Source organism: Schistocerca serialis, chromosome 3, assembly GCF_023864345.2.
Source record: "Schistocerca serialis cubense isolate TAMUIC-IGC-003099 chromosome 3, iqSchSeri2.2, whole genome shotgun sequence".
Lineage (NCBI taxonomy): Eukaryota > Metazoa > Arthropoda > Insecta > Orthoptera > Acrididae > Schistocerca > Schistocerca serialis.
In genome coordinates, this window is record NC_064640.1 from 398,896,994 (window position 1) to 398,923,978 (window position 26,985).

Sequence of the window (26,985 nt, forward strand, 5' to 3'; positions counted from 1 at the left end):
AGTTCAGCCGAAATTTTTGGGAAGGAGCTAACGGTGTTCAGAAGGGATAAGCTAAACACAGTTGACGGTGGCGTGTTTTTTGCTGTTATAAATAGTTTATCTTGTAGCGAAATTGAAGTAGATAGTTCCTGTGAGTTAGTATAGGTAGAGGTCATTCTTGGCAACCGGAATAAAATAACAACTGGATTCTTTTACCGACCACCAAACTCAGGTGATACAATATCTGTACTGTCCAAATAAAACTTGAGTCTAATTTCAGACACGTACCCGACTTATGCAGTTATAGTTGGTCGTGAATTCATTTTACCTTCGATGTGGTGGTGAAAATACATGTTTAAATCTGGAGGTACGCATGAAATACCGTTCGAAATTATGCTAAACGCATTCTCTAAAAATTATTTCAAGCAGTTAGTTCATGAACCCACTCGAATAGTAAATGGCTGTGAAAACACACTTGACCCCTTAGCAACAAATAATCCTGAGCTAATAGCGAGTATAAAACGAACAGTGAACACAGGGCTGTCGTAGCGAGACTGAATATTGTAACCCCCAAATCCTCCAACAATAAACGACAAATATACGTATTCAAAAGAACAGATAAAAATTCACTTTACGCCTTCCTGGGAGATAATGTCCACTCCTTCCAAATTGACAATGTAAGTGTAGATCAGATGTGGCCCTAATTCAAAGAAATAGTATCGACGGCAGTTGACAGATTTATACCAAATAAATTAGCAGACGACAGAGTGGATTCCCCTTGATACACAGAGGCGTCAGAAAAAAAAAAGCGTGAGAAATTTAAATGAAAGAAAAATCTCGAAGATCGCCGACCTTTTACAGAAGCTTGAAATTCACTTCAATGAGAGATGCTTATAATAGCTTCTACAACGAAACTTTGTCTCGAGGCCGCGCGGTTAGAGGCGCCATGTCACGAATTGCGCGTCCCCTCCCGCCGGAGGTTGGAGTCCTCCTTCGGGCACGGGTGTGTGTGTTGTCCTTAGCCTAAGTTAGTTTAAGTTAGTTTAAGTGGTGTGTAAGTCTAAGGACCGATGACCTCATCACCCTTAGGAATTCACACACATACGCACACTTTGTCTCGAAACCTGGCAGAAAATCCAATCCAAAGAGATTCTGGTCGTGTGTAAAGTATGCAAGCAGCAACACTCAATCAATGCCTTCTCTGCCCAATAGCAGTGGAAATACTATCGATGACAGTGCTGCCAAAGCGAAGTTACTAAACACAAAAATGGTTCAAATGGCTCTGAGCACTATGGGATTTAACATCTGTGGTCATCAGTCCCCTAGAACTTAGAACTACTTAAACCTAACTAATCTAAGGACATCACACACGTCCATGCCCGAGGCAGGATTCGAACCTGCGACCGTAGCGGTCACGCGGCTCCAGACTGAAGCGCCTAGAACCGCACGGCCACACCGGCCGGCTACTAAACACAGTCTTACGAAATTCCTTGACCAAAGAAGACGAAGTAAATATCCCAGAAACCGAATCAAGAGCAGCTACCAACATGACTAACGTAGAATTAGATATCTTCGGGGTATTGAAGGAACTTCAATCAATAAAAGCAAGTCTTCCGGTCCAGACTGTATACCAATTAGGTTCCTTTCAGAGTATGCTGATGCAATAGCTCCACACTTGGCAATCATATACAACCGCTCTCTGGAAGAAAAATGCATACCCGACTACTGGAAAGCTGCGCAGGTCGCACCAGTGTTCAAGAAACGCAGTAGGGGTAATCCATTAAATTACAATCCCATATCATTAACGGCGATATTCAGCAGGATTTTAGAACGTATATTGTTTTCGGACATTATGAATTACCTCAAACAGGACGGTCTATTGGCACACAGTCAACACGGATTTAGAAAGCATCGTTCTTGGGAAACACAACTAGATCTTTGCTCACCGAAGTGTTGAGTGCTACTTACAAGGGATTTCAAATTGATTCCGTATTTCTAGATTTCCAGAAGGCTTTTGATACTATACCTCACAAGCGGTTTGTAGTCAGATTGCGTGGTAATGGAAATTCGTCTCAGTTATGCGAATGGATCCGTGATTTCCTGTCTAAGAGGTCACAGTTCGTTATAATTTGCCGGAAGTCATTGAGTAAAACAGAATTGATTCCCGCCGTGTACCGAGGTAGTGTTATAGGCCCTTTGCTGTTTCTTATACACTCCTGGAAATGGAAAAAAGAACACATTGACACCGGTGTGTCAGACCCACCATACTTGCTCCGGACACTGCGAGAGGGCTGTACAAGCAATGATCACACGCACGGCACAGCGGACACACCAGGAACCGCGGTGTTGGCCGTCGAATGGCGCTAGCTGCGCAGCGTTTGTGCACCGCCGCCGTCAGTGTCAGCCAGTTTTCCGTGGCATACGGAGCTCCATCGCAGTCTTTAACACTGGTAGCATGCCGCGACAGCGTGGACGTGAACCGTATGTGCAGTTGACGGACTTTGAGCGAGGGCGTATAGTGGGCATGCGGGAGGCCGGGTGGACGTACTGCCGAATTGCTCAACACGTGGAGCGTGAGGTCTCCACAGTACATCGATGTTGTCGCCAGTGGTCGGCGGAGGGTGCACGTGCCCGTCGACCTGGGACCGGACCGCAGCGACGCACGGATGCACGCCAAGACCATAGGATCCTACGCAGTGCCGTAGGGGACTGCACCGCCACCTCCCAGCAAATTAGGGACACTGTTGCTCCTGGGGTATCGGCGAGGACCATTCGCAACCGTCTCCATGAAGCTGGGCTACGGTCCCGCACACCGTTAGGCCGTCTTCCGCTCACGCCCCAACATCGTGCAGCCCGCCTCCAGTGGTGTCGCGACAGGCGTGAATGGAGGGACGAATGGAGACGTGTCGTCTTCAGCGATGAGAGTCGCTTCTGCCTTGGTGCCAATGATGGTCGTATGCGTGTTTGGCGCCGTGCAGGTGAGCGCCACAATCAGGACTGCATACGACCGAGGCACACAGGGCCAACACCCGGCATCATGGTGTGGGGAGCGATCTCCTACACTGGCCGTACACCACTGGTGATCGTCGAGGGGACACTGAATAGTGCACGGTACATCCAAACCGTCATCGAACCCATCGTTCTACCATTCGTAGACCGGCAAGGGAACTTGCTGTTCCAACAGGACAATGCACGTCCGCATGTATCCCGTGCCACCCAACGTGCTCTAGAAGGTGTAAGTCAACTACCCTGGCCAGCAAGATCTCCGGATCTGTCCCCCATTGAGCACGTTTGGGACTGGATGAAGCGTCGTCTCACGCGGTCTGCACGTCCAGCACGAACGCTGGTCCAACTGAGGCGCCAGGTGGAAATGGCATGGCAAGCCGTTCCACAGGACTACATCCAGCATCTCTACGATCGTCTCCATGGGAGAATAGCAGCCTGCATTGCTGCGAAAGGTGGATATACACTGTACTAGTGCCGACATTGTGCATGCTCTGTTGCCTGTGTCTATGTGCCTGTGGTTCTGTGAGTGTGATCATGTGATGTATCTGACCCCAGGAATGTGTCAATAAAGTTTCCCCTTCCTGGGACAATGAATTCACGGTGTTCTTATTTCAATTTCCAGGAGTGTAGATATAAACGATTTAGGTGACAATATGAGCAGCCGTCTTAAGTTGTCTGCAGATGATGCTGTCATTTATTGCCTAGTAGAGTCATGAGAAGATCAAAACAAATTGCAAAACGATTTAATAAAGATATCTGTATGGTGCGAAAATAGGCAATAATGAAATAATGAAATGTGTGAGGTCATCCATATGTGTGCTACAAGAATCCGTTAAGCTACGGTTACACGATAAGTCAGTCAAAACTAAAGGCCGTGAATTCAACTAAGTACATAGGAATTATAATTACGAACAACTTAAATTGGAAAGAACACATAGATAATGTTGTGGGGAAGGCTAGCCAAAGACTATGTTTTGTTGGTAGGACACTTAGACGATGCAACAGATCTATTAAAGAGACTGCCTATACTACGCTTGTCCGTCCTCTTTTGGAGTACTGCTGTGCGGTGGATTAACAGAGTACATCGAGAAAGCTCAAAGAAGAGCAGCACGTTTCGTATTATCGAGGAATAGGGGAAAGAGTGTCATTGACATGATATAGGATTTGGAGTGGCTGTCATTAAAACAAAGGCTTTTTCGTTGCGGCGGAATGTTCTCACGAAATTTCAATCACTAACTTTCTCCTCCGAATGCAAAAATATTTTGTTCACGCCGACCTAGATAGGGAGAAACGATCGTCATAATAAAATAAGGATAATCAGACCTCGCACGGAAAAATATAGGTGTACGTTTTTCCACGAGCTCTTCGAGATTGGGATAACAGAGAATTATTGTGACGGTGGTTCGCTGAACATCTTCCAGGCACTTAAGTGAGATTTGCAAAGTATCCATGTAGATGTAAATGCAGATGTAGATTACGTTCCCATTTAGTCAAACATCGCGTCACCGTTACATTTGAATGCTCAGAAATCTGGCTTCTGTACCATGCGGCCCGCGGCATCTCCGAACTTTCACAGTGATCGCTCAACATCTGACTCTGTTCACCTTCCTTGTACAGGGTGAATCACCTAAAACTTGCACCGCAGATATTGCGTAAATGGAAAGTGCTATTATATGCGGTTTTCGTAGAACAGATTGGCAGTCAGGGACTCGTATTGTTAGCCAATCAACAGTCGTAATAATACTTAGAAAGTGTATTTTTTGTGCCAAGATACGCTTTTTGAAATGGAACAATGCCTATTGACATTAACAAACTAAAAGTAGGGTAAATTAGAATGTCAGTTATGCTTGTTGCAGGATTTTAGTGCTAGAGGTTTGCTAGATTTCGTATTTTGAAAAGTTCCCGCACCGACACTTTTGCAATACCTGTGATAGGACACACGAAGTACAACACAAGTGCATATACTAATTATGTGGATTCTGACCAGTAAAGAGGCAACTGACCATCTCAGGTTGTGTTCAAAATGACCATCGACAGCTGCAACACACGCTTCCACACTGGTATTGAACGACTGCTACCACAAGTGCTTTCAGCGCAGATGTCCGTGCACGTTGCAGTAATACATCGTTGCGTATCATCGGGTGTAGTTCGTATGTCCTTGCATACAGCGTCTTTCAGATTTCCCCACAGAAAAATTCTATAGGTGTCAAATCTAGGGAAAGGGCGGGCAAGGTACAGACCCCTTGCGTCCAATCCAACGATTTGCAAACAATTCGTGAAGACATGTTGTCGTACTTCGTGCACTATGTGCTGGACAGCCATCATGTTGGTACCGCAGGTTCCCCCTAGTCTGCAGAGTAACATCTTCTGACATCCGTGGAAGATGGTCTGTTAGGAGGAGACGATACTTACGCATGTAAAGTGTTCTGTCTCTGAAAAATGGGCCTATAGATGACGGCTCACTATCCCACACCACATGTTTATACTCCGTGGACGCTGACGTTCCTCTTGGCGAAGCATGTTTCATGTTTCAGCGGTTTGCGGGGACATGACTGCTAAATGTGGCTTCATCAATAAACATGATACATGGCACTTCTGGAGTATCCTGCCTAATGCCGATGTACAGTAGTTAACACGATTCTCATAACTGTTTCCATGCAGCTCTTGATGGAGACTGATCTGATATGGATGAAACCTATGTCGATGGAGAATGTGTAAGACACTTTCCTGACTCATGCCACTTCGTCGTGCGATTGTGCAGGAGCTAAAGTGCGGATCAACTACAACAACAGTGAGATCATTGATTTCTCCATCTTCTGTCGTCACTTGTTTCCTTCTGTCACGTTGCCTAGGTATTACGCTACCACTTTCACGTAAGTGGTTGAAGAGGGTGAAAAATAATTGCCTAGGTGGTTGACATCTTCTGGAACGTCTTGCCGGATATACCGTACAAGAACGAACTGCATTCTTCATACACTCTCCATACACCCATGAGCATGTCAATTTTTTCCGCATTGGTAAATCCCATCGTCCACTCACGACCTCCTGTTTGGACTTTCACACTGTAAGTAGGCTGTTTAGGTATTTATGTTGGTAACGCCACGTTGCGCTCTGTGTGAAAATCACTGACTGTGATGTGTGCAGTCTGTTTCTGGTTGGCATTGTTGTAATATCCGCTATTGTAGTGGTGGGCAGTTGGATGTGAACAGCGAGTAGCGTTGCGCAGTTGGAGGTGAGCCGCCAGCAGTGGTGGATTGTGGAGAGAGATGCCAGTTTTGAACGGACTATCTGGACGTGTGTCCTTCAGAAAAAGGAAATTTGTTTAATTTGATGTCACAAAATTTTATATATATATATATATATATATATATATATATATATATATATATATATATATATATATACTCCTGGAAATGGAAAAAAGTACACATTGACACCGGTGTGTCAGACCCACCATACTTGCTCCGGACACTGCGAGAGGGCTGTACAAGCAATGATCACACGCACGGCACAGCGGACACACCAGGAACCGCGGTGTTGGCCGTCGAATGGCGCTAGCTGCGCAGCATTTGTGCACCGCCGCCGTCAGTGTCAGCCAGTTTGCCGTGGCATACGGAGCTCCATCGCCGTCTTTAACACTGGTAGCATGCCGCGACAGCGTGGACGTGAACCGTATGTGCAGTTGACGGACTTTGAGCGAGGGCGTATAGTGGGCATGCGGGAGGCCGGGTGGACGTATCGCCGAATTGCTCAACACGTGGGGCGTGAGGTCTCCACAGTACATCGATGTTGTCGCCAGTGGTCGGCGGAAGGTGCACGTGCATGTATCCCGTGCCACCCAACGTGCTCTAGAAGGTGTAAGTCAACTACCCTGGCCAGCAAGATCTCCGGATCTGTCCCCCATTGAGCATGTTTGGGACTGGATGAAGCGTCGTCTCACGCGGTCTGCACGTCCAGCACGAACGCCGGTCCAACTGAGGCGCCAGGTGGAAATGGCATGGCAAGCCGTTCCACAGGACTACATCCAGCATCTCTACGATCGTCTCCATGTGAGAATAGCAGCCTGCATTGCTGCGAAAGGTGGATATACACTGTACTAGTGCCGACATTGTGCATGCTCTGTTGCCTGTGTCTATGTGCCTGTGGTTCTGTCAGTGTGATCATGTGATGTATCTGACCCCAGGAATGTGTCAATAAAGTTTCCCCTTCCTGGGACACCCAACGTCCCCTTCATTGTCCCAGGAAGGGGAAACTTTATTGACACATTCCTGGAGTCAGATACATCACATGATCACACTGACAGAACCACAGGCACATAGACACAGGCAACAGAGCATGCACAATGTCGGCACTAGTACAGTGTATATCCACCTTTCGCAGCAATGCAGGCTGCTATTCTCCCATGGAGACGATCATAGAGATGCTGGATGTAGTCCTGTGGAACGGCTTGCCATGCCATTTCCACCTGGCGCCTCAGTTGGACCAGCGTTCGTGCTGGACGTGCAGACCGCGTGAGACGACGATTCATCCAGTCCCAAACATGCTCAATGGGGGACAGATCCGGAGATCTTGCTGGCCAGGGTAGTTGACTTACACCTTCTAGAGCACGTTGGGTGGCACGGGATACATGCGGACGTGCATTGTCCTGTTGGAACAGCAAGTTCCCTTGCCGGTCTAGGAATGGTAGAACGATGGGTTCAATGATGGTTTGGATGTACCGTGCACTATTCAGTGTCCCCTCGACGATCACCAGTGGTGTACGGCCAGTGTAGGAGATCGCTCCCCACACCATGATGCCGGGTGTCGGCCCTGTGTGCCTCGGTCGTATGCAGTCCTGATTGTGGCGCTCACCTGCACGGCACCAAACACGCATACGACCATCATTGGCATCAAGGCAGATGCGACTCACATCGCTGAAGACGACACGTCTCCATTCATCCCTCCATTCACGCCTGTCGCGACACCACTGGAGGCGGGCTGCACGATGTTGGGGCGTGAGCGGAAGACGGCTAACGGTGAGCGGGACCGTAGCCCAGCTTCATGGAGACGGTTGCGAATGGTCCTCGCCGATACCCCAGGAGCAACAGTGTCCCTAATTTGCTGGGAAGTGGCGGTGCGGTCCCCTACGGCACTGCGTAGGATCCTACGGTCTTGGCGTGCATCCGTGCGTCGCTGCGGTCCGGTCCCAGGTCGACGGGCACGTGCACCTTCCGCCGACCACTGGCGACAACATCGATGTACTGTGGAGACCTCACGCCCCACGTGTTGAGCAATTCGGCGGTACGTCCACCCGGCCTCCCGCATGCCCACTATACGCCCTCGCTCAAAGTCCGTCAACTGCACATACGGTTCACGTCCACGCTGTCGCGGCATGCTACCAGTGTTAAGGACTGCGATGGAGCTCCGTATGCCACGGCAAACTGGCTGACACTGACGGCGGCGGTGCACAAATGCTGCGCAGCTAGCGCCATTCGACGGCCAACACCGCGGTTCCTGGTGTGTCCGCTGTGCCGTGCGTGTGATCATTGCTTGTACAGCCCTCTCGCAGTGTCCGGAGCAAGTATGGTGGGTCTGACACACCGGTGTCAATGTGTTCTTTTTTCCATTTCCAGGAGTGTATATATATATATATATATATATATATATATATATATAATTTTGTGACATCAAATTAAACAATAATATATATATTATGACTTTTGCACGCTATTAAGGTAAATACATTGTTTGTTCTCTATCAAAATCTTTCATTTGCTAACTATGCCTATCAGTAGTTAGTGCCTTCAGTAGTTACTGCCTTCTTTTATTTAGCTGACAGTACTGGCGCTCGCTGTATTGTAGTAGTTCGAGTAACGAAAATTTTTGTGAGGTAAGTGATTCATGAAAGGTATAGGTTATTGTTAGTCAGGGCCATTCTTTTGTAGGGATTATTGAAAGTTAGATTGCGTTGCGCTAAAAAAATGTGGTGTGTCAGTTTAGTGATGATCAGAATAAGTAAAGAGAGAACTGTCTCAGTACGTTCTCTTTTACTCAGCTGTCTTTGTACCAAATAACGTAGAAGTTTACTAGCACAGTCATTCACAATTTTTCTAAGGGGAAGTTTCAACACACTAACTGACTACAAGTCGCAGTGCACTCAAGGAACACACGAGCACACTGTAAGCAAACGTAAGAACATCGTACCTAGCAACTACGCAGGTTGAATGGCACTATTAAGTGTTGACGTGGAAATTTTCCAAAATACTGTATCTCGTAAACGACTCGCACTAGAATCCTACAAGAAACACAGACTTTCTAATTTACTCTACCTGTAGTTTGTTAATGTCAATAGGCGTTATTCCTTTTTTTAAAAAAGGGTATGTTTGCATAAAAAATACTCTTTCTAAGTATTACAATCTGTCGACTGGCTGACAGTACGAGCTCCTGACTACCAACCCGTTCTGTGGAAACCACAGATCAGTAGCGGTTTCCATTTCCGTAATATTTGCGGAGCAAGTTTTAGGTGATATACCCTGTATACACCACCAGGCCTTGTAACACACTAAACATGAACACTAATGCACTCTGTTGGCCGCTCTACTTGTCACAGAGTAATGTAACTCTAACCATTTACGTACCTGCTGGCATGCGGCTATGTCTTCTGGGTGCTTCACTTTTTTGTTAGGAAGTATACCTACTACCCTGGAAAAGTAGTTCGAGTACTCAAATCTATGTGAACTTCATGCAGTTCAGGATAAAATCAAAATTTTTAGGCTGTATATGACAAACAGAATGGATGAAGTTGATATGACTTTTCTCTAAGAAAATAGGTTTGTTTGTAACGAGCGTACTGCATGTGTCATTTATTTACGTAGAGACTCATATTTTTATTTGTGTTTGCAATATTTTTCCTTTTCTGCTTATGTTATTATTTTTTATACTCATTTTGATTCATGGAAACTCATCATAATTTCCATATTTCGCGTTGTATCCGAAGTAAGTGCTTATGCTTCTTAAAAAAAGGCTTAAAATACATAAAAAAGCAACCTATTCCTCTCGATACCTTTGCCCCAATATTATCGAGGTATTGATGCCATATTAGGTGTTGATTTCGACATGAAACATTGTATCTAATCTGGTACTGGAGCATTCCTAATTATGGAACACAAGGATCCTTCTATGCGTATACAAGCGAGATATCAGTAACGATATTAATCGTACAATTAGAAAGTACTTGATTTACAAGAGCACGTGGGTCCATTAGAGGATACGCAGTTTTAATCCCTTCTGTTATAATCCCTTCGGATCAAAACTACGAATGGTTCAAATGGCTCTGAGCACTATGGGACTTAACATCGGAGGTCATCAGTCCCCTAGAACTTAGAACTACTTAAACCTAACTAACCTAAGAACATCATACACATCCATGCCCGAGGCAGGATTCGAACCTGCGGCCGTAGCGGTCGCGTGGTTCCAGACTGTAGCGTATAGAACCGCTCGGCCACCACGGCCGGCCAAAACTACGATCTGCTGTGCGCAAACTGCTGCAATTTCTCTTTCTCGTTCATTACGTACAATGATAAATGAGACAAGTAGCCAGAACAAGTGGACAACAAGAAAATATAATTTGGTCTTTCTTGACGCTGTCAAATTAATAAATTATAACTAAATTTTATGATAAAGCATTCTACTCACTTAGTAGTCTCCTAGAACTCACAACTTCCATTCCTATACTACCCCTGACATTGCCATCTTTGTGTAATGGTGTGTAATATACCACAAGTTTTAATTTCTCGCATTAATTCCACGAGTGCGGAGACATGGCTTAGCCACAGTCTGGGGGAGATTTCCAGAATGAGATTTTCACTCTGCAGCGGAGTGTGCGCTAAGCCATGTCTGGCCGGCCGAAGTGGCCGTGCGGTTAAAGGCGCTGCAGTCTGGAACCGCAAGACCGCTACGGTCGCAGGTTCGAATCCTGCCTCGGGCATGGATGTTTGTGATGTCCTTAGGTTAGTTAGGTTTAACTACTTCTAAGTTCTAGGGGACTAATGTCCTCAGCAGTTGAGTCCCATAGTGCTCAGAGCCATTTGAACCAAAAGCCATGTCTCCGCAACATTCATTCTTTCAGGAGTGCTAGTTCTGCAAGGTTCGCAGGAGAGCTTCTGTAAAGTTTGGAAGGTAGGAGACGGGGTACTGGCAGAAGTAAAGCTGTGAGGATGGGGCGTGAGTCGTGCTTGGGTAGCTCAGTTGGTAGAGCGCTTGCCCACAAAAGGCAAAGGTCCCGAGTTCGAGTCTCGGTCCAGCACACAGTTTTAATCTACCAGGAAGTTTCATATCAGCGGACACTCCGCTGCAGAGTGAAAATCTCATTCGGGAAACCCATTGTATAGAACTAATGTAGCGCCTTATTCAATTGTGAGGTACATTTCACAAATAATGCGCAAGCTGGTATCACTGTGGATTGTTTGATGCAACAACAATGAAAATTACGTCAGATGTAGTTGGGAGCTTGAGGTAAGTGGTTGATTTTTCGCTGTGTACTCTAACATAAAACTGGCGGGGGGTAGAAATGGACCCTGCAGGCGTCTCAAGGGCTGTTACGGTACTGCTGAAGACCAGAGGTCGTACATCAAGATCGAATCTTTACTCGGCAAAAACCCGACAGAAACCCACAGTGCGTTAAGTGAAGTCTGTGATGTATTTACAGTGGACCATAGTACAGTTTCACGTTGGGTAAATCGTTTTCGTAGTGGTCGTATGAGCTTAGACAATAACCCAAGACCTGAAAGGCCAAAAACGTCAACACATGAACAAAGTGTGAGACAAGTGGAAGATGTTCTTGAAGAAGATCGCAGTTGCGACTTGTGAGGAACTCTTTGAAACCATGATACTTGCCTCAACATCTGTATTCCGTATTCTGACTAATGATTTGAAAAAGAGAAAAATTTCTGCAAGATGTGTCCCACACTGTTTGACTGCTATAGAGAAGTAGAAACGACTGGACACTTCAACCTTGCACAAACAACAATTCGTTCATAAAGGTCAAGGATTCTCGTGTCGAATTGTCGCTGTTGATGAAACGTGTGTTAGAGACTTTGAACTGGAGTTAAAAATCACAGTGGAATGAGTCGAAAGCTTCAAATCCCCTACGTCCAAAATATGATGGAGAGAGTCTCATGTGGAACAAGTGTCACAGCAGTGTATTATTGTAACTTCATGCAAGACTAACGCAGAAAAATGCAAAAAAACCACCTCACTTGCTCGAGGCTGGGCCACTCGTTCTCCACGACAATGCTCGCCCGCATATCGGCAACGTTGTAGCCCACAAACTGCGCGAATACGGATGGGACTGTTGCCACATCCTCCCTACAGCGCGTACTTGAGTCTACCAGACTTCGACTTCTTCCCGAAGTTGAAAAAAACGTATGCGTGAACATCGTTATCTTTCTCTGGAAGAGCTTTCCACCACCGCTGTTACCCGAGCCATTCGACATACAAACAGAAGTGGTGTCCTGTTTGGAATAATAAAGTTTCCAAAACATTGGGATTCCGTCATAGAGAAGCAGGGAAGAGATAGTGACAAAAATAAACGTGTAAGTAAAAATAATTAATGTGCATTATTCATGAAATTCCCTTGTAAATTTGCAGCACGCGTGTTTAATGCAAGAGGTGCTTTAAAAAAGAAGAAACGAGTTTATGCTGCATAATTACTTTTACTAATCGACTCATTTTTTGAGGGAAATACAACTGTATACTGAAGTGCATTATAAGAATCATATTGATCGAGAAACTTTGACAACTGCTTCACTACAGCTACATTTACATTCAGTAACGTTCTTTATCATTACCAATATTTCTCTTCTTTCGGAAATAGTGAAATACGTGAATATAACACAAAGACCATAAACAAACTCTTCCAAGGAGTCAACATTAGTTCAGAAAGAACTCAGATACATAAGTCCACATGTATTCAACAACCTGCCAGGGCACATTAAGTGTCGTGTAAATAAAGTGGTGGAGTCTAAGTGTGAAGTAACGAACTGTCTGTTGAGTAAATCTTTCTACTCAATTGAAGAACATTTTCACAGGAGCTATTAAATTTATATACGAAGACAGTAACTTGTTCTCGAAAGAACAGTTACTGTTGATGACCGTGCAGCTTTTCCCAGGAATAAATGATGACTAACTGACAACCACAGCTGCCGACAGGTGTTGTTGATATACCTCGATGTGGACAGCTGAAAATGTGTGCTCCGACCGGGACACGAACCCGGGATCTCCTGCTTACATGGCAGACGCTCTATCCATCTGAGCCACCGAGGACACAGATGAATAGCGCGACTGCAGGGACTTATCCCTTTCACGCTTCCCGTGAGACTCACATTCCCAACTGTCCACAATTCTACATATGTATTGTACCTTATAGACATTTGCCCACCCACTCTTTACTCGCGCACGCTTTGGCGATTCCCGTAAGAGTTTGGGCAACATTGCGCATTCGCACACACGAAGGTCAATGGCTGGGTAGCCTTTAACTATATATACGAAGACAGTAACTTGTTCTCGAAAGAACAGTTACTGTTGATGACCGTGGAGCTTTCCCAGGAATAAATGATGACTAACTGACAACCTCAGCTGCCGACAGGTGTTGTTGATATACCTCGATGTGGACAGCTGAAAATGTGTGCCCTGACCGGGACTCGAAACCGGGATCTCCTGCTTACATGGCAGACGCTCCACATTTTCAGCTGTCCACATCGAGGTATATCAACAACACCTGTCGGCAGCTGAGGTTGTCAGTTAGTCATCATTTATTCGTGGGAAAAGCTGCACGGTCATCAACAGTAACTGTTCTTTCGAGAACAAGTTACTGTCTTCGTATATATAGTTAAAGGCTACCCAGCCAATGACCTTTGTCTGTGCGAATGCGCACAGGTTGCCCAAAATCTTACGCGAATCGCCAAAGCGTGCGCGAGTAAAGAGTGGGTGGGCAAATGTCTATAAGGTACAATACATACGTAGAATTGTGGACAGTCGGGAATGTGAGTCTCACGGGAAGGGTGCAAGGGATAAGTCCCTGCAGTCGCACGATTCATCTGTGTCCTCGGTGGCTCAGATGGATAGAGCGTCTGCCATGTAAGCAGGAGATCCTGGGTTCGTGTCCCGGTCGGGGCACACATTTCCTGCTGTCCATATCGAGGTATATCAACAACACCTGTCGGCAGCTGAGGTTGTCAGTTAGTCATCATCTATTAAATTTAATTTATTAAAATGAACATAAACAGTCTCGACCGCAAGAAACCTTTATTTTTATGGTTGCAGGTTTCGGTCAGTTTATGACCATCTTCAGACCACATATCATGATGGAAGGCACTGGCAGTGAGCGGAGCAGGCGTTACGAACTCCACGAAAATCAACTGAGTGGTTGACATTCGTGGAATTCGTAACGCCAGCTCTATTCACTACTACCACCTATTGTCATGGCGTGAGGTCTGAAGATGGTCAGAAACCGACCGAAACCGGTAACCACAAAAATAAATGTTTCTTGCAGTCGAAACTGTTTATGTTCATTTTAAAACACCAAGATAAACAGCTGCTCTTCACGAGAAATGCTCTCAAAAATATTAAATTTAATGTTTTATCTTATTTTATAGTTAGTACTAGCACTTTAATACATTCCAGAGACCACTCTCCATGCGATCCATGGAATACCACTAATGCAATGTGATAAAGACACTACTCCTGATCGCATGACTAGTATGACTTGAGTGCCAGACAGTGCACAACATATATTTTTCCTATTGTTCGTATTTGTATGACATCCAGCTACCTCGCAATTTAGACAACTACAAGGTTATAAACATGTTCACAAACGCCACATAATTACTCAGTTCTTGTGTTGAGAATGTTCGTAATTCTCAATCCTGTGACACTCGTAAGTTTCATAGGTTTATTATCAGAAATAATTAACCAATAGAGAGTAGTGATTAATATCGTGAATACAAACAATCATTTAATGAGTAAATGACTGCATATGGTTTATTTTTCTGGCACCTTATGATCGAAATTCATCTGTCTTGGAGTAAACCAAATATTGAAAATGCTGTGGTTTGGTGTCCATCCTATCTCAGACTTTACATACGAGTGTATGTTTGTTCAAAATATTTTGTGACACGTACATACATTTCTGACTGTCATGCAAGGTTCATTAATTTTAAATTTGGCGATTGCATTATTGATTCTGACCATCTGACGGTCGTAACAGGAGCAGCCTAGCATTGGTGATGTAGAGCTGCCAATTATAAAAGTCGATCTTCACAATATGGAGGGGTTAAAACTTAGCTTATGTGAAGCTTAACACCCATTTCCATTTCGTTTTCTTATTTCTTGTGTTATATGACGTCGAGCAAGTTTGAACTATGAATACCATGTTCTTTTAAGAATGAACGATGGAATATTTGGAAAGTGAGAGAGCAATTGAATTGCACAACTTGAGTCAATACTGCTGTGTTGCTATTATGACGCTAATGGAGAGAGCTCCATTCATTTACCTTAAAGGCATCATGTTTGACGCTGCATTAAGGGGACATTGTATGTCCTATGCCGCCAATGTTAAATAATCGAATTTTGTGACCCATTATCTTGGAAACGTTTTAAGACACCAACTTACAATTTTCCATAATTATGGAATGCACCTTTCCAGATATACTGAACTATAAATATTACTAAAATTGTATTGTGGGACATGCTATCTTTTTTTTTCAAACACTCAACTTTCTGACAGAATTTTGTAAATAAATGAACATAAAAACAAAACAACTCGGGATATTTTAAATATTCTAGTTCCATATGTGTTGAATCTCACAATTGACACGCTGTGGAAATTTCATGTCTCTACCATCAGTACTTTTTTAGAAAATGGGTCAGTTATTGCAAAAAATTAAGTTCAGAGATATTGAGGTATAAAACTTTTTTATTACAAATTCTTATACAGACTTACATTTCTGCGTCTTTTATGCACTAGAATTGACCTGGCCCATAGTCTGTGTCTTCTTCAGCGTCACAACAGCCCAGTGCTTGCCTTCTCCTTTTCTTTCTTGCTTCTTTTGTCGTCTGCTGAGCAGCTAACTCCACTTCACGTACATGAAGCTCATCCTGTTCCCACAGTCCTTTAGCTGTGTTCTGTGCAAATATTACCCCTAACTTCTCCAGAACCTTAAGTCTTTCATAGGTCCCACCATTAAAAGTTATTACAGCCTCAGAAACTGCTAACTTTAGAGTCATAAGGCCAATAAAAACATTTTTAGGCACACGGCATCACACAACAATACTGGGACTCATTCACATTCTGGGTCTTGCTATGCAAGCACTCCTTTAGTAGCTCAGGATTTGTCAAATCTCTGTAAATAGGCTTGATTGCCTCTATTACTGCCAGAGGAAGAGAATGTTTATGTATACATTCATGCAGGGTGCCTGAAAATTCAGCTTGCCTATATTTACACCAAGTGTTTGGTGGAGGTGGACACAAAGCATGACATAGCTTTTCATCAGTTGATAGTCGATGAAAGAAAGTGCTCCACACAGCTCTTTTCATCACCTCTAAATTGTCACAGTTATTTCTAATGGCCTTCCATAATATTCCTGTAATTCATCAATTACTTTGTCCATTAGTCTTCCAGCACATTTTATTGTCCTGCCGTCAGAGATTTTTGTGTTACCCAGCTCGGTTTTTAGGTTACGCAGACATGTTCCCACCCTTTTCTTGACATGTACTACACACTCAAGTTTTTGCATAGGAACATCACATGGTGTACTGTCTTGTACTGTAATGAAAGCCTTGCTGTCTCCATCACCTAAGTAATTCACATATCTGACACCTCTCTCCTTATGCGAACACTGTAAAATGTTAACTGCTCCTTTCACTTCCATTCCTCCACTTGTGCCATCATAATTTTTATACACTGCTGCTTATGAAGTAATCTGTTCTTCTGGTTCGCTGTAAAACCTTGGCAGTACTTACTGAGAACTTCAAAATCCAAAACTTTTCCAGTGTCAATACTTATTGCAGATGTAAAACCATTTTTAGAACTAAACCCACACTTTTGCCAGGATCCATCCACAGCAATGCTGATGTCTGTGTCACCCTCATTTTGTTCAACAGCTTCTGATGTAGCAGCAACCATTGAATCTTCAGCCACAGCATTTACAGAGTCCCCTATTGCTGTTACAAAAAATGGTTCAGATGGCTCTGAGCACTATGGGACTCAACTGCTGTGGTCATCAGTCCCCTAGAACTTAGAACTACTTAAACCTAACTAACCTAAGGACATCACATACACCCATGCCCGAGGCAGGATTCGAACCTGCGACCGTAGCAACAGAGCGGCTCCGGACTAGAGCGCCTAGAACCGCACGGCCACCGCGGCCGGCTGCTGTTACATACTTCATATACATAGAAGGTGGTTTTGGCAAATTCAACACAGTGCAGAGAACATTAGCAGCCCTTGCACCTTTACCAATGCATCTAAGGCCATAGAACAGTCTCACATTAATTTAATACAATTCATTAGCTGAAAGCTTTGATGAAGTATGAAATGCCTTTCTTTTTTGCGTTTCTGACATTTCATAATTAATTTAGATACACCTATTCTAGCTCCAATATCCTCATAAAGTTTAACTTCACTACCACAAAGACAGCAAGAGACAGTTTCAGAAAAAACATGTGCAAGGATTTGCAGATCAATAGTGACGCTGTCCGCAATATCATTACTTTTACCACTGTCACCTGTATCTAAAGTTACTTTCCTTTTCGATGCACTAGGGGACGTGGTCACTTCAAAAACATTATCGTGGTTTCCTTTACCGCTAACGCACGTGTTTTATAGTACATCAGAAGAAAATGCAGGTCTCGCATATCTGTTAACCGCAAATTTGCGTTTCTTGAAGTTACTTTTACTCTTAGTCATTTTATATACGCATAAAAAGCAAGAGAACTTAGCTTACTACAAAAATAGCCGATAATTACACTACTTTCAACGAAAACTAGTATCAGAAACAAAGGACTGATTTGTTTATTCGTAATGTCAACTTCTGAGATGTAGCAGTAGACACAAAACGAAACAATTCACAGCCTTCTAGACTGTGTAGGTCCCAATATATGACTGCTCAACTGTTGCAGTATATGCGTAGCCGAGAAATTTGACAGTCACAAGTCAACACTCGAAATATTATTTGAATGTCTCACAACTGTCTGATTTTAATGTATTACATACCAAAACGTTTAGGAACGTCCAACGTACATTATGGAGTAGAAAACAGAAAATCTCAAATTTCTACGAATTTTATGTACAATGTCCCCTTAACAGACGTTAGTATAGCTTAATGGTGACGAATATTTTTGTTAGTATGACGTCGTCTTCAGTCACAGAACTTTATTTTTCCGTTTTAGTCAAACGCGCTTCGGAGCTGCAACTCCGTTTTTAAGGGCTACATTGACGTTTTGTGCATGTTACATCTGCTTCAGCTTAACATCTTCATCTGTAACCGCAATGTTCACCAACTTTCGCTGAAGTGAAAAAATGTCACATCTGCAGTGTAAGTGAATATTATGGGTTACATCCTGTCGGTAGATGGCACTTACGTGTTTTCCTCTACACTTGAAAGCAAGTTACAATTGGTGTAGGACATATAAAGCAAAAACAAATAAACACTCCGATTAAGATGCACTTAGAACACGCCAGCGGTGTCGCAGTACTCAGTTACCCGTTGTCTGCATGTGGCAGCGTAGATGGTATCTCTTAGAAAGAATATTATAAACCCGAATTTTAATACATGCACTTCATTATTTAGAAAACATACGCGATTTTCATAAAATAAAAAACCATAACTTACCGCGTGAAGTACCTAGTGCCGTAAACAAGTAAAAGATCAAGCCACCGGATCAAAGGAACATGAGACGTGACCAGGAAAATCACAAGAATGACGCAGAACTATAGACCTATATCACTGACTTTAATTTGTCGTACAATTAGGAACATAGATTGGCCGCCCTATCATCACTGTTCTGAAGACTGAACAACCCCTTTGTAGTAATCAAACGTGGTTTCCATAATATCAGTTATCTGAAACCTATATTTTTATGTTCGTTCGTGAGATACAGAACCTTCGATATCGTTTCGTAAATAAGTTGGTTGGTTGGTTATTAGGGGAAGGAGACCAGACAGCGTGGTCATCGGTCTCATCGGATTAGGAAAGGATGGGGAAGGAAGACGGCCGTGCCCTTTCAGAGGAACCATCCCGGCATTTGCCTGGAGTGATTTAGGAAAATCACGTAAATAAGTGAATGTGGAATAACCGAATAGATAAGCGAATGGCTTGAATGCTTGCTTGCGAGCAAAACTAAATATGTCGTTCTTAATGGAGAGGCATCTCCAAAAGCGGAAGTAGCGTCTAGCCATACCTCAAGATAGTGTGATACGGGAGCTGCTGTTCACAATACATTCAGGGCGGTGAAAGTTGTAAGACTGTTGCAGGGTAGGTTGTGCTAAGAAATAATAGTACAGAAGACGAAAAGAATAAATCTGTTTTGCAGTTGCAAAACAGGTGACGCTAGAGGGAAAACATGGGAATGCGCGAATCCCAGAAATACTCCATGAATGATTAGCACAGGGAGTGAACAGAGCTTCTGAACTTTCTTCTAAAATTTTTCATTAATTTCCTCCATGTACATCTGACATTTATGTGTACAGTGCCTTTAGTCGTGAACAACGCAATACCCAGCCCATCATTATCCAGCTGCTGTCGAATACATCCTCTGCACTCTTTCCTGACATCAACAAAAAATCTAAGAACGATTCTCGAACTTCCATAATGCGTCTTCTTTACGGGCGTATCGAATTATTTGACTCAGTGAGTCAGTTCTACTTCCGTCGGGAGTGTTGTCAAAAATTATTCTATTACGTTTAGCATTTTGATATCTGCAATAATTTTTTCATTGGCATGTTTCCACAATGACCGTGAAGAGTACGGTTTTGCTGCGCTAAAAATAGTGTAATATCTAAAAGGCGGTGTAAAATGTTTCTCCGTTTCTTGGTTTCATCACTAACAATCTTCTGATTATCTTTGTCAATTGTTTTATTTAGTTCCAAGTCCATGCAGAATATTTTTCATGTTTGTAACTTTGATAGTTGTTCAGGCGATGATTTATGCTTTGATATCTTTGGACTCAATTATTCAATTTCATTGACAGAAGCCAGAATTTTTTTTTCTATCGCCCTCAGAGGCCCAGCAAAAACTGTACAGTGCCTTTTTTGATGGTGAGTATAGCACCCATTTCCTTAAATCTTGAGTCTCGTTCAAATGTGACAAAACCAGGACGAAGTTAAGCAACGATGTGCTCCCTTGGTGTTTTCACCTGGTTTTCCTGTGGATTCAGAAGCTCCTTCTGTGTTTGGGTATACTTCACCGCCCATTTCAATAATCACAATTCTGATATACTCTGGAATAGATACTGCCCATTGAGCAGTACCATTGGATGAAGGGGAGTCGAAGTTAGATGTATCGGAAATATGTTCATTCTCAGTAATTTTCTCATCATTACTATCTTTATCATCTTTTCTTTCAGTGTCACTTCCGTCATAATCCTCACGAAAATCACGTATAGTATCTCTGTATGCCGGAGACAGATTCAACCATTTGATTACTCTTTCCTTCGCCATCTTTATTTTTTCCATAATCGGAAAGGTATTTGGATAAAGATCCAGAAAGGGATTTAGCCTCATCCCTCTTTGTTTTTCTTAGCTTTCTTTTCTGAGTGACAACTGGATGAATTATTTTCACTAAAAAAAAAAAAGTTAGCGAGGGTATTCCGATTGCAGATCATGGCTTTCACGTCCATCAACAGTAATTTTTTCTCTCCGTGAAGCCTGAAGGCTTGTAATAGGGAGTAGGTACGTACTGTCATGACCATAAATGCATGGTCATTTCCAATTAACTTCGCATATAACGTTTATATTCCAATTGACAATAAAGATAATTTTCTCGTTGGATAAAGAGATTATGAAATGATAATTAAATAGACACCCTAGCTGCAAGCAGGCGTTGATACACTTCATTTGGGACAAGTTGAAAATGTGTGCCCCAACCGGGACTCGAACCCGGGATCTCCTGCTTACATGGCAGACGCTCTATCCATCTGAGCCACCGCGGGCACAGAGGATAGTGCGTCTGCAGGGACTTATCCCTTGCACGCTCCCCGTGAGATCCACATTCTCAACATGTCCACAACACTACATTCGTAGTGCGCCTAATAGATGTTTGCCCATCATACTCATGATGCACGCTCCCCGTGAGATCCACATTCTCAAAATGTCCACAACTCTACATTCGTAGTGCGCCTAATAGATGTTTGCCCATCATACTCATGAGTATGATGGGCAAACATCTATTAGGCGCACTACGAATGTAGTGTTGTGGACATGTTGAGAATGTGGATCTCACGGGGAGCGTGCAAGGGATAAGTCCCTGCAGACGCACTATCCTCTGTGCCTGCGGTGGCTCAGATGGATAGAGCGTCTGCCAGGTAAGCAGGAGATCCCGGGTTCGAGTCCCGGTCGGGGCACACATTTTCAATATGTCCCCAATGAAGTGTATCAACGCCTGCTTGCAGCTAGGGTGTCTATTTAATTATCATTTCATTTCTAGCAAAGCTGCATGGTTATCCACGGTAACTGTTCTTTCGGGAACAGATACTACCGTCATATATATAGTTAAAGAGATTATTTTTATTTCGCCATTTTATAATTCATTATTTGTTTATTAAACATCGTGTTTCTACAATTTGTAACGCATTTTGATATTATAAAAAAGTGTTATGTGCTGAAAAATAGTGTAAAGAAAAAAATCTAATGTTTGCAAAGGGTTACAGAACTGATCCCGATTGTGTGAACTAGAAATTTAGAGATAATAATAACCTAATTGGAACTGTAGATACTTACTTTTTGGGTTCTTCTCAGATACACGATATTACAATCACTGTTTAAACTCACATCAACACGTCACAAAGTATTTGTAATCGAGCTTTATGAAGAATGAAATGAGACGTAGTTATCACAAAACTCAATGTATTGTAGAGCTCATGTACAATAAGAATGTTTGAATTTTCCTCGTTGTGACGGGTATTCCCCGAGAGTTTCGGTTGAAAGTTTAAGGGAAGTAACGCATCGGCTGCTATCGTCATTTGTTTTGCTAACAAGTTAGAGGTTGAAAGTTAATTTTACGACATAATGTTCAAATTGGCTGCCCTCGTTACTATTCTTTAATAAGTATGTCGTTCTTCTTACGACAGAAATCATAACACTCATTTCTCTGTTGTTGGAATCTCTTAGTTTCCCTTCGAAGTCTCCACACAGCAAGCGGGTGCTTGCCTTTAAGGCGCTGACTGCAACCAGATAAAAGTTTATGCGATATTGGGTATGTTCATCAGTGCAAAAAACGTTTTAAAAGGTTTTTTTACTGCTAATTCTGGCGTATAAGGTCTAGATGACTGTAGTGTTGATCTTTATTTCTACAGTTGGTGAAAACCACTGCTTGGATCTAGATGACTCCATTCTAGTTCATTTAGGTGGATTCTCATAGTCATAAAGTAATCTGTATAACAATTATATATAACGTCCGAGGAAGTAATTTTTAGAATGTAATACTTAAAATGAACAATTAATGAATCATTGGTAAGTTCTTCACTGCATTTATGCCCGTATTTTTCAAACTGTAGTTATAGTACACCTGTGCAGATGGCGTAGGTATCAGAAGACGTTTCATGTAGAATAACTGCGTCTAGCTGACAACCACAGTTTTAAGTTTCATGCAGCGTTTTTTAGGTAGGTGCCTATGTTTATATTTTGCGTACATATGAGACCTCACACTCCAGACTGCTCCTTATTTACTGAACATATTTAGGCCTTTTTGGAACTTGATTAAAAATGGTCTTGTCAGGACAAGAATCGAAAATCGAGACCCTCGAGATTTGTAGGCCTCCATGTCCACGGGCTCGGAGCGTGCTACTCCGTCCCGTTATTCCGACACTGAAATACATTAGACCGAAAAAGGCAGAAGGTCCCAGTACCGATTGACAGCGCGATCGACAATCACTCTCTGGAATCAGTCACAACTTGCAAGTTCCTGTGCGGAGTGCTGCAATGATCATGAAAATTTCACTGGTGGTAGCCAGATGCTAGACGCAGAATTATTTAAAGAATCCTAAGGAACTGTAATTTAATCATAAATGAGGACGCTTACAGCCTTTTTACGACGAATTCTTGAATGGTGTTGTCATTTCATCTTCTATCTTCTATATATTTTATAAATTAGTCACCTGTTGCGTTTTTCTGCATGTATGGTGTGTCAAATCTCGCGAACTGTTATAAGGATTTTGATAATTAAAGTACCCTGCCGCGTCTGTATGTGATGGCTGATGTTAGGTGCTACTGTAGGAATTTGGATACGGTTCTCACTGACACATTGATTCACGAGGGAGGTTTGTGTATTTCATTACAAAATATTCCTCACAAATTTCCAAGGGGCACGTCCAAAATAAGCCAAGAAACATATTACTTGGTACGGAAATATCTCACGTAATGATCACGACGGTAAAATTAGAAAATCTGGAAGTTTTACAGAGGGGCATGGGGCAGTCTGTCATCCCTCGTGCTATCCGCGATTACAGGGGAGTACCCCATATATCCTCAGTTGAACAACGTACGGTGGCAAGCGGAGTAAAGATGTAAATGCAGATAATTTGAAACAGAAATAGTCGCACAATCATATGCAGAGTTAATGATTATCTTCTTACAACGCAAAATAGCGATGAAAAATGTGTTACCTAAAACTGAAGCATTCTTAAGTTGCTTCATACGTAGATGACAAGCAGTCTCCTTAATATTTCTCAGTTAATGGAACGTAGAACTGTTCTTTACAGAAGAGCGCACATTTTTCACACTTCTCACTGTGGGTTGCGGCTTTCCCGATTTCTGACGATTGCTTTTGCTGTTTAGATAATGTTATCACGAAATGTCAGAAACACTTTCCGGGTCAATTATATTTTGGCAACCTTGCAGCTGTATTAGCAACACCTGCGCAGGTTAATTTACCTGGATGCTGAAAAGACAGCTTAGTGTTTTGTTGTCTCAGTGGGTGTTTGCTGCGTAGGAACGCATATTGCGAAGAGCAGGAAGAACTGCAGAGAATCGACGGTTAGTGCAGGATCTGGCATTTAAGTCTCAACTTAAATAAATGTGAAGTATTGCGAATAAATAGATGCAAAGACCTGTTGACGTTCAATTGTGCAACTGTGGATAAATTGCTGGAAACAGCAACCACTGTAAAATAACTATGCTCGTCCGTCTGGAGCGACCTAAAGTGAAACTACCACGTAAAATTAGTTGCAGGAAGAGTCTGTGTCAGGCTGAGATTCAATGGAAAATATCCAAGTAAATGGAATACACCTACGAAAAATATTTTGGAAAAAGATCGGTCAAATTTTTGAGAAATTAAGTTCCTTTGAACAATGATATAAGTCATGTGCACCAGCTAGAGTGAAATTCCACCAGACATTTAACCTCTTGTACTCTTCAAAACTCTATGATTCTAACAGGGGAACCTCCCCATCGCACCCCCCTCAGATTTAGTTATAAGTTGGCACAGTGGATAGGCCTTGAAAAACTGAACACAGATCAATCGAGAAAACAGTAAGAAGTTGTGTGGAACTATGAAAAAAATAAGCAAAATATACAAACTGAGTAGTCCATGCCCATCATAAGCAACTTCATGGACGGCGTAGGTTCACGAGCGCCGTGGTCCCGTGGTTAGCGTGAGCAGCTGAGGAACGAGAGGTCCTAGGTTCAAGTCTCCCCTCGAGTGAAAAATTTACTTTTTTTTCGCAAAGTTATGATCTGTCCGTTCGTTCATTGCCGTCTCTGTTCACTGAAATAAGTTTAGTGTCTGTGTTTTGCGACCGCACCGCAAAACCGTGCGATTAGTAGACGAAAGGACGTGCCTCTCCAATGGGAACCGATAACATTTGATAGCAAGGTCATAAGTCAACCGATTCCTCCACAGGAAAACACGTATGATATATTCTATATGACACTGGTGACGGCATGTGCGTCACATAATTGTCTGAAAATAAAAAATTAAAATTTTCACTCGAGGGAAGATATAAACCAAGGACCTTTCATTTCGCAGCTGCACACGCTGACCACGAGGCCACGGCACTCCTGAAGTGAGATTGTCCTTGATGTTGCCTATCTTGCACATGGACTACTCAGTTTGTATATTTTGCTTATTTTTTTCATAGTTCCACACAACTTCTTCCTGTTTTCTCGATTGATCTGTGTTCAGTTTTTCAAGGCCTATCCACTGTGCCAACTTATAACTAAATCTGAGGGGGGTGCGATGGGGAGGTTCCCTTGTAGGTTAAACATTGAACTTCAAATTCTTAATCGGCACCTCATTTGCAGTACATGATTTCGAGCATTATTCAAGGACGCATCGAATGTTTCTTTGTTTTATTTCTTACTTTTAGACATATCACAGAACATTTGACCGTTATTTTTCAACTTTGGCTCTTACTTTCAACTTTGTTAAGAAAGTATGAAATGTAGGCTATTTAAACATAGATCGCTATTGTATTATTTATTACGGGAAACAAGGGAAGTTTCAATTTATGCTGTGATTTGAAATTTTTGGACATTTCATTAACATAGCGAGCAGGATAATGGAATGTATTCGAATTAAATTAGGTAATGCTGAGGGAACGAGACACTGAAAATAATACACGAGATTTGCCATTTGGGCAACAAAATAACTGACGATGGCTGAAGTAGAGAGGAGATAAAACGTAGACTGACAAAGGCAAGAAAAACGTTTCTGAAGAAGGGAAATTTGTCAACATCGAACATAGTTTTAAGTGTCAGGAAGTCTTTTCTGAAAATATATATATATATAAGTGAAACATGGACGATAAACAGTTTAGACAAGAAGAGAACAGAAGCTTCTGAAATGTGGTGCTACGGAAGAATGGTGAAGGTTAGTTGGGTAGGTCAAGTAACTAACGAGGAGGTACTGAATAAATATGGGGAGAAAAGTTGTTTGTGGCACAACCTGCCTAGAAGAAGGGATCGATTGATAGGATACATTCTGAGTCATCAAGGGATCGCCAGTTTAGTACTGGAGGGAAGTGTGTGGGATTAAATCTTAGAGGGAGAAGAAGATATAAATACAGATGCAGCAGGATGTAGGTCAATAGTTATTCGCAGATGAAGAGGCTTGCGCAGAATAGAGTAGCATGGAGAGCTGCATCAAACCAGTCTTCGGAGTGGAAACCACAACAACAGCTAATAGCAGCTGTTCCTGAAATATTTCAATTTCCTTCATGTCAAGAAATTAGGCTTTTCTTAATCACCCTAATTACTTTCAAGCAGTTAAATTTTGTTCTGCAAGATTAGATGTGATGGTGATCAGTTTAATACCACATTTTTCCATTTCCCACACTTCGTTTGGCTGTGAAAATGCGGACAAAAATGCATTGTGTAATTTATAAGTTTTGTTTTCACATCGCTCAAACAGTTGAGCCATAAGTGTCTTACAAAGCACTTGTACGACCTTTTTCTTGTGTACTGCTTGCCAGTTTGTGATCCTGCGAAGGAATAGAGAAGGAAAACTGAACTGCCCTTGCTAAGGAACCATCGCAACATTGTACTACGGGTTCTCCATGTGCTATGGTACTATGGTTTCCTCCGCACGAATCCAAAAATAGCCTTTAATACGAGTATATATAAATACTGAATTATATGTTCGGCGGAATATCAAAAAATGATTCAAATGGCTCTGAGCACTATGGGACTTAACTGCTGCGATCATCAGTCCCCTAGAACTTAGAACTACTTAAACCTAACTAACCTTAGGACATCACACACATCCATGCCAAAAATAGCCTTTAATACGAGTATATATAAATACTGAATT

The 26,985-nt window shown here is 42.7% G+C and overlaps 1 protein-coding gene and 3 non-coding genes across 4 annotated transcripts in view; 3 read left to right on the forward strand and 1 right to left on the reverse strand.

The window, feature by feature from the left end:
* Window positions 1-26,985, forward strand: part of LOC126470253 (cysteine dioxygenase type 1) — a 132,602-nt gene that overhangs the window by 82,801 nt on the left and 22,816 nt on the right. The window lies entirely within an intron of this gene.
* Window positions 11,196-11,270, forward strand: Trnal-caa (transfer RNA leucine (anticodon CAA)). The gene has a single exon. It is a non-coding gene; the product is annotated as a tRNA-Leu (tRNA).
* Trnat-ugu (transfer RNA threonine (anticodon UGU)) lies at window positions 21,099-21,173 on the reverse strand. Its single transcript has one exon. It is a non-coding gene; the product is annotated as a tRNA-Thr (tRNA).
* Trnat-ggu (transfer RNA threonine (anticodon GGU)) lies at window positions 21,509-21,583 on the forward strand. Its single transcript has one exon. It is a non-coding gene; the product is annotated as a tRNA-Thr (tRNA).